Source organism: Marmota flaviventris, chromosome 7 (assembly GCF_047511675.1).
Source record: "Marmota flaviventris isolate mMarFla1 chromosome 7, mMarFla1.hap1, whole genome shotgun sequence".
In the NCBI taxonomy this organism is placed as follows: domain Eukaryota; kingdom Metazoa; phylum Chordata; class Mammalia; order Rodentia; family Sciuridae; genus Marmota; species Marmota flaviventris.
In genome coordinates, this window is record NC_092504.1 from 140,302,581 (window position 1) to 140,311,356 (window position 8,776).

The 8,776-nt window shown below is 43.0% G+C and overlaps 1 pseudogene; it reads right to left on the minus strand.

The window, feature by feature from the left end:
* Positions 1–6,867: 6,867 nt before the first annotated feature.
* LOC114085428 (cyclin-K pseudogene) lies at positions 6,868–8,461 on the minus strand (annotated as a pseudogene).
* Positions 8,462–8,776: the final 315 nt, after the last annotated feature.

The following is an 8,776-nucleotide window of genomic DNA, read 5'->3' on the forward strand; positions in this document are numbered from 1 at the left end:
ATTGGTTGACTGCTGTATCTAATTTATGTTAATTAGATAAGCTGTGTGGAATATATAAATACCTCTGTTGTCCTACAATAAACGGCTCCCACTCCTGCTGTATCAATGTACACAAGTTGTTCGTCACCCCCCGGTTATTTTGCTGCAGCCGGACTGCGGCAATCTTGTGGTGTGTACATACTCACAGAGTCAAGCAAACCACAATGACATTTCAGTCTACCACAGAACGCACACATGTTAGAGTTCCCCTGATGTCACAACGGAGCTGAGAACTCCTGTCCTCTGGTGGTGACGTCGCCGTGGCAGCACCGTAGCACAGATCTTGCTCCTGTATGTGTGTGGAGTTCCTGAAGTCAACAGGCCCGTGTGCTGTTGTGGTGAAGCACATCCCGGACTTGCTTACTTGCTGTCCTTCCTTCTATCATCATCCTAGAGGACACTCCTAAAAGCTTTGTGCAGTGTTTATACCAAGAATTGACTGCAGGTCCTTGAGGAAGGATCTAGAGGAAGGCGTTACCTTGAAGATGGCCACAGCTCCATGCATGTCCCTGTCCTGGAGACCTTGCAGGGACACAAGAAGCAGCAGTTGAGAAGGATGATCTTGTACAGGCCAAAGGTGGAGTGGGGGTTTATGTCTTAGTGACTAAAAATGATGAAAACCCAGAAATAGATCAAAAAATAGAAAAAAAACCTATAGATCAAGGATATAATGAAAAAAATATTTCATAGTTATCCAGTGAATTTGGTTTTAGCTACAAAAGAATCAGAAAGTTTAGAAAATTGAAACATTTATCATATAAAATATTTACAGTATACTATAGTTAACTTACAGAAAAAAAAAAAAAAACCCTGTAAATCTAAGGAGCTGAGTTTTCCATGCTGGTAGTCTGCTGTGACATAGTCACCACCACGTGGCCTCTACATTCCCTCCCTCGGCAAGTGCCCCATAGAGTGACGGCTTTGTATCTTTTGTATTTTTCCTGTGCTCGTTCTGTCTTTAGTATGACACATAGACACCTGCCATCCTGTCACAGTTGCCCACACAGCCACCCAGTGCAACGGCCTAATGATGTGTTTCTCCATATCCGTGCCACTGGGCAACATGACTGCACACACATGTACAAACATATGTGATATGCATATACACACACTTTAAAAAAACTTACATTTAAATATGACAAAGTAAGAATTCCTGGATATTTATTAGGCAATATTATATACAACAAAAATGGTAAACTCTGTATTTTAGCATATTTTTTTTTTCTTTTTTGGTACTGGGGATTGAACCCAGGGGTGCTTAACCACTGAGTCACATCCCCAGCCCTTTTTATTTTGAGACACGGTCTGCTTTGGGTCTCCTTAAATTTTCAAGGCTGACCTTGAACTTTCCATCTTCCTGCCGCAGCCTCCTAAGTCACTGGGATTACAGGTGTGCACCACCACACCTGGCTTAGCATAATTTCTTTAAAGAAGAGAAGCACAAATAGAACTTGACTCGGAGGTGAAGTAGATGAATGTTATACATAATACAAACGTAAAAAAGTAGGAAAGATCTAGAATTATTTAAAGCAGAATGCCATCCATCTTATATATCTATTGCACCCACAATTTTGGCTCCATTATAATTCATAAAGCCCCCTCTTTAGCTCTGCAAAACGTTCTGTTCAGGATGCTAACCACTTGCTCACTGTAGCAAAGCGTTTTCCAGTGTTGGAGAAATGGCCAAGTCCACGGCAGAGGGTCACTGGGGGAAGAGTCCCTCTCTCTCCATCCCTACCACACTACAAAGGACTGCACAGAATTCCACTGTCTTGTCCCTGACCAAGGAGTGCCTGGCGGCTTCCTCACAAGTGGGGTGTAACTGAGTTGCACCCTGCTGTGGAACCCCCGGCCCCTGGGCCCCTGGAGACACACTGTTTGGTCTGCTCTAGCCCATGTGACCATCCAGTGCACAGTTCCCATGTTTTAATTTTATCTTTCCCATGGAGGGTGGTTTTTCAAAGACAAGCGATGACCTTGGTTAAACGTGCAGGTCACAGGCCCCATGGAAAGGTAGATCTGCCGGCGGTCCTCTGCCTTCTCACCAGGGATGGAAATCATTCAGGGTAAATTCAGACAGCATAAATTGAGAATATAGCACCTCTGAACGCAGCAGAGGATTTGCATTTGTTATGTGAGTTCATTTAGCATTTTCCTAATTCCTTTGAGCTTTGCATTTCAGAGACAGCCGGCTCAGTGTGAAGTCTATGAAGCTGTTCCAGAATTATCCAACAGAAGGATTGAGTAACAGATGGCAATAAACACACTCTAATGGGCTGTAGTTTGTTTTATTTTATTAGACCACGGTTATGGCCACAGTTATGAACTTAATCTGCCTGTTTTTATGGCCATGATAGTGGCTATACTGCATTCCTATCACCAGCTTTGCTGAGTCCAAAGCCTGTCACTGCTTAGTGCATCTAAGAAGTGGAGCAAATGATGAGTTGAGTGCAGCATCTGGCCAATCTGGAGATAAAGGGGACTTCTACTACAGTGGCATGGGGCAAGGGTTGCACAGGCTCATGATCAAGTTTGATACATCTGGAGAACCAAAGAGTGAAGTGATGATCTTTCTCAAATCATAAAGGCGTGTTAGATATATTCATTATGAATTCAATTCAATCTAGAAAAGGGGAAATGGCCACAGGAAAAGCTGGAAAGGCTATGAGAAATGAAGAGAATCTGATCATGTTACATGGTCTCGACTTTGTCAAAAATCGGTTGAGGGCTAGGGGTGTGGCTTAGTGGTAGAGTATTTCCCTGGCACATGTGAGGTACTGGGTTCAATCTTCAGCACCACATAAAAATAAATAAACAAAATAAAGGAATTGTGTCCATCTACAACTAAAAATATTTAAAAGAGATTGATTGAACAAATTCTTCAATTTCCAATTGTGTGTATTGTGTTTCATTATTAAAATAAGTCAGATGAGGCATTCAGTCCAAGTGGATGTAGGAAAACTGAAGCTCTCGGTAATATACCAGAAGTATTAAATTATTGTTCATCACTTAGAACATGTATTCTTGTGTACAAAAAAGTAAATGAGAGCTATTTAGGGTAGTCTAGGAAATTCGATTTAATCAATGATAGAGCAAAATTAGTATCATTGATTGCAACAATAGCTTGAACTCCCTAAAACTCTCCGGCCTGCTCGTACTCACACCCATTAAACGTGTTTATTTCTTGTACTGAGGAACTTCTCTTTTTCTCACCACCACCACCTGCTTCTGATTACCTTCACCTTCAGGTGCCCTGATACTAAGAAGGGGATGCATTGGATACTGTTCATGAGAATCATGCTTTGATATTTTTTTAAAATTTTTTTGTAGTTGTAGTAGTAGATGCTGTTATTTTAATTTTGTTTTTATTTTGATGTGGTGCTAAGGATCAAACCCAGTGCCTCACATGTGCCAGGCGAGTGCTCTGCCACTGGGCTACAGCCCCAGCCCTGCTGTCGTATTTTGATATGTGCATCAATTCTTATTGCTTGGTTGGAATTATTTAGGACCTGAGATTCAAGTAAACTGTGATTTTACTAACAGATATGATTTTTAATTTTAACCTACACTATTAGGACCATAACTCTGTGAACCTTAACGGCATCAATCTCCTCTCTGATGTGTTTCTTCCTTAGCTGAAACACCCAGCATCATAGACATAAAAACACTGCAGGTGTTCTCTTTAAAGGACAACCACTTATGGTTGCACCTTCATATGCTTTATTCTAGAAAGCTTACTTTTATTGAATCAGAAATTTCTGAGTTTATATTTTCCACTCACCAGTGTCTCTTACAACAATGAACTAAGGAAGCAGAGATGACTCTTGATCATACGGGCCTATTTTGTTGAGGTCGTCTAAAATAGTGAAAATTTTCAGTTAGAATGCTAAATATTTCCCAATTTATGATAGTTTTAAAACAATTGTTTCAGATGTGGTTTTAATAAAAGTGATCAAATTCACAATTTGCATTAAATAAGCTCACTTTCTTTATTTACCCTTATTTCCTAAGTCTCATAACAGCTTTTTGAACTTGTCGTTTTACTTGTTGGAGTTTGTCTGTGAAGACTGGTCAAAGAGGGTTTGTTTATGCTTTGCTTTCTGACACATTAAGTGTGTTCTTGACCCTGTGTTTCCTGTAACATATTATCAGGAAGGAAGGGTACTGGAGGTGGGAGTGAGGTATGAGAAAAAAATAAATCAAGTGAGGCAGGAATTGTATGGAGTAAAGAGGCTTCTAGGTAATGCAATGAGGCATACAATTAAGCATTTAAGAGAATGAAGAAATAAGGATCTAAGGTGAATGATCATGCAGAGTCTGTTTAGAAAGACTGAATAAGTCCAATTTAGCAAAGGTCAAAGTTTAATCTTTCATTACAGTTAAATATATGATAGAAAACTGGAAGGACGACTAGTGGAAAATATAGAATCCCAAGCTTAAGTGCAAATATTTAATCTCAAGAATAGTGGGATTCCATGAATGCATCTGAATAGGCCAGGAACACAGTACAGCTATTATGAAGGTATTAAAATAATTCAAAACCAAAACCTTTTAATGCTTTGAATTAGGATGATGGTGCAGCTTTATCACAGTGACAAGGGTTAGTTCAACAGGGATTCCCCTAAGTTTCCTCCTCCAGGGAAATGCTACGTTGTGGTACATGGCAAAGTCATATTGGTATATCAGGGAGGAGTCTACTGTTTTCTCACATCTCCCAAATAACATTCCACAATTTCAACCAGCTCCACATCCTAACACACACTCAAGGTGTCTGGGGGTTGCATTGGTGTGTGAGGCTGGTGGAATATTATGCATGCTTTGCACACAAAGTTCTATCAATGCAGAGTAAAGTGCATTTAGAACTTTGTCTACATCAATACCTGATACAAAATTTATGATATTTGACTAATTCAGTAGGTTATTATTTATTACAAGTGCCTAAAGACCCCAAAGTTGGAAAACCTTCATTCAAGCACACAGCATCTCCATTTAACAGGTAAAGTAAAAGCTGATAGCTGCTCTCCTAGCTAGGGCTGAGTGGCTGTGCTGTATTCTCTCTGTATGAGGTAGCATGTGCACGTGCTGGCCCCTGGACCAAGTGTGGCTTCCCTTCCAGGCTTTCATCATATTCTACAAAAGTTGTGGTTGATAATTCATTTCTTTCAAAACCGTTAACCACAAGGAGCAAGATAAATATTTTTTAAAGTGAAGTTTAATGTATAGTGTCTGCACACACTTATTTTTACCTCTTTTGGCAATGCTTAAAATAGCCATGTTTTGCTTTCCTCATAGCATTCCTGTAAAGTTCATCTTTTATAGTAAAATAAAATACTGGCAGTAATAAGTTATAAAGATTAGTCTTTTTTCCCCAGTTCAGTCAGTTTGTATTTGCGAGTTCACACATTTTTAAGAACGCGGTTCTTTGTGATCCCTGACCAAAATTTATACTTGAACCAGAATAAAACAACATATGGCAAATCAGAATTTATTTACTACATATCATCTCACAGAAGAACATTCATTTTCTCTGGCACTAGGCCACATGATAAAATAGCTTGCAAAATTTTATATCATCTGTAAAATCCACCTAGACGAATCTAATACCAACACATTAAGTATTCCTAAAAACATAAAAACAAATACACCGATTTAAAACTATATTCTCCATCTATTTTCATTTAAATGAAAATAAACACAGATGAGTTTCTTTTCTTTCAGTATCAGGTTACTCAAATGAAAGAGCAGTTGTCTATGTGAGACTCTGTGGGTGCACGTGTCCCAGGATATTTGCATTCTTTGTAGTGTTGTGCTTTAACTGAAAATATTTAAAGTAAAACCCGTAACATTTCTCTGTTTGCTTGGCATCCCTCTATTAGCCTGTGTATTCTCTGAATGGAGGGGTTATTTTTATTAGTTCTCTTGCCCTTAAGCCCAGCACAGTAGTTGACAATCAGTGCTCTCTCAGTAATTGCTCACTGAATGAACAAATACAGACACAGTGAAAACTGGACTTGTTGTCTATATGGCTGCTCCAGAGGGGCCTGAGGCTGGATTTTACATTTATTCTGCTACCTCGGCAAGACCATCTACGTTTTGTGGGAGAATAATAATAGAATTCAGTCCATGTTTTTTTTTTTTTCAAAACTGATTTTATTTGGATAAGTGACTGAAGGAGTCTTGTTTGCAACCAGGATGGCTCTCTGTACAGGAATTTGCAAATAGATGTAAACATATATTACTTTCCACGTACATTTCTTCCCTTCTCCCAAGAGGAAACAGAAATAAGCCATCCAACAAGGCCACCCCTTCACAATAGTTTAACACAAAGGCTGCAAATACCTATGAATCAAAAAGGTGGTTCATCTGACCTACTGGGTCTCATGGGGAGACAACCACTGAATGACAACAAGGAGAGCAGCCTGACCTCAGATGGAACTGGACTATTTAAAACTGAGTTCCAGGAAAATAGGCCCTGACTTCTAGAAGGAAATCACTCCTTACTGAAGCTATTTATTGAGCCAATATGGCTGGTTAACATTTTCACTAGTATAAAGTAACCCAGTGCAGGACTCTCAGACGACCTTAGCTGGAACTGTACCGTGAGACTGCAAGAGGCACTGCCAAGGCCACACTGAGGCCGGCTCTCCATCCTCCGGGTGTGAGGACCACCCCAATTTCACCAGGAATCTGGCCTCTCCTTTCCTTACAGCAACTGTCTGGCATTACACAAGGTCCCTGCTGCTTACCCACTCAAACTACTCTTCAAGTTAATTAGAAAAACTCTTGTTTAAAAAAAAAAAAAAAAAAACAAGAATAAAAGGTTTTGGGTTATCTCATCCAGGCTGCCCTCCCAGGTCCCCCAACAGGAGACAAGCGGGATGGGGGGCATGGGGGAGGCACCGGTGGCTGTCCTCCAGGGGCTGGGCGGGAGGTGGGCCGTAGCCGGTGGCAGGCCCAAGCCTGGAGGAGGGTGAGGCGGCACTGCATGGGTGGGGGACAGGAGTGGGGGCGGGGATGGAAAGCTGAGGTTGTAGGTGGGTGGAGGTGGGGTAACCAGGAATGGGGGGGGCGGCAGATTGGGGGAAGGAGGCTGGGGAAGGAGGCTCAAGTGGTGGGGGTGTAGCGAAGGCCCGCTGGCGGCTGGGGCAGGGCGCCATAAGAGGGACCCTGGGTCTCTGTGTGGACGACAGGCTCTAATAACCTTCTCCAGATCTGTGGCAGCTGGTGGTGGACTTGCTGGTCAGGTGGCTGGAGGGGGCCAGTGTGGCAGAGGCGGGGCTGGTGCACAGGGGCCGGCTGGGCAGGAGCAGGAATAAGGACTTTGCGGAGGTCACCCGCATCCACGGGTCCAGGGGGCTTGGCCTCGCCCAGAGCTGCAGCGAGGGGTGGCTTTGGACTGGCGACTGGGGGGCCCTAGGCAACGGTGGGTGGATGGTCTCTATTTGGGGGATTTGGGGCCATGGGTTCTGCTGCCTGGCTCTTTGGGAGGAACCCGCAGGGCGCTTCGCGGGTGGGAGAGGACTGCGCGGGGGGAGGTCTTCCTGGCGGCAGTGGGCGGCTGCTGTGGCCGCTGGGCTGACCGCTGGGCGTCTTTCTGCTGCCACGGGCTGCTTCTGAGCCTTGAGATGGTTGCGACTGTTGTACAGGTGGCACCTGCGGTGTAGGCTGGGGAGGTGGGCAGCCCTTGGGCGTGTGACAAGGCGTCTGTTGTTTTCCTTGTAAGACCCAGGATCTGGTGGCAGATGATCTTCCAGAGCACGACAGGGACATTGTGAATGAACCGCTTCCTCCTGCTCCTACACAGGGCTTTGGAGGTCGATCCTTGTATCTCAGACCTGCACAAATGTCCTGCCAGATGCATCACTGCTAACGCTAGGATCTCTGGTTCTCACTGCAGTGACAAGAGACTGTCATTTACAAATGTCCATGCCATTTGAACCAACTTTTTGAATTTAGTTTTTATCACCTTTAAGTCGTTTTGCATATTTGAGCAGGCATTGGTATGGATGCTGTACCTGTAAATCAAACTTTATGATCTGTAGTAAGAGTCTCTCCAGAACCTTTCACAAGTTTTTTTGGGGGGGATGGGGGGTGAGGCTGTTTCTTCCACTTTCCCAGCCAGCAAGAAACAAGCCCCTGCCATGTATGTTGGGAGTTGTTTGAAAGAATGATACATAAAGAAGTGTTGAAAATAAACTATTCCTGTTGTCAGGGTGCCACAGTGTAGCCCCTAACGTGTCCCCACATCAAAGATGAACCTAGCCGCCTCTCCAGGGTACCAGGCCCCAGTGGCTGGATGGAGTCCTTCAGGTTGTGAGGGTTTGTGAGCCAAGTCTTTCTTATCCCAGTACCAACATGGTTTCATGTGGTCCAGGTTTGCTGACATTTCTGAAAGGCTTGAATTTTCTTTACTTTCCTTCATTTATTGGTGTAGACTGGTTCTTTCCAAAAGGTTATATGAAAACTTTAGAATCCCCTCGCCTCTGGCCAGCCCCTTAGTGAAGTCTCCTTGCTGACTGCAGCCCATCTTGGGTTTCCATAGGGTTTTTATTGTAGTCAGTACTCAGGAAGCATCTAAATTAGCATCTGTCTTTTGGTGAGGCCTCCGTCCACACTGATCATCATGTTTCAATATAGAAAAATAGTGTGAAAGCTTATGTTTCTCAAGAAGCTGCACTGAACTGCATAAAACAATGTTTTTGTCTAGGTATGCACAGGGAAAAACGATTTCCACATT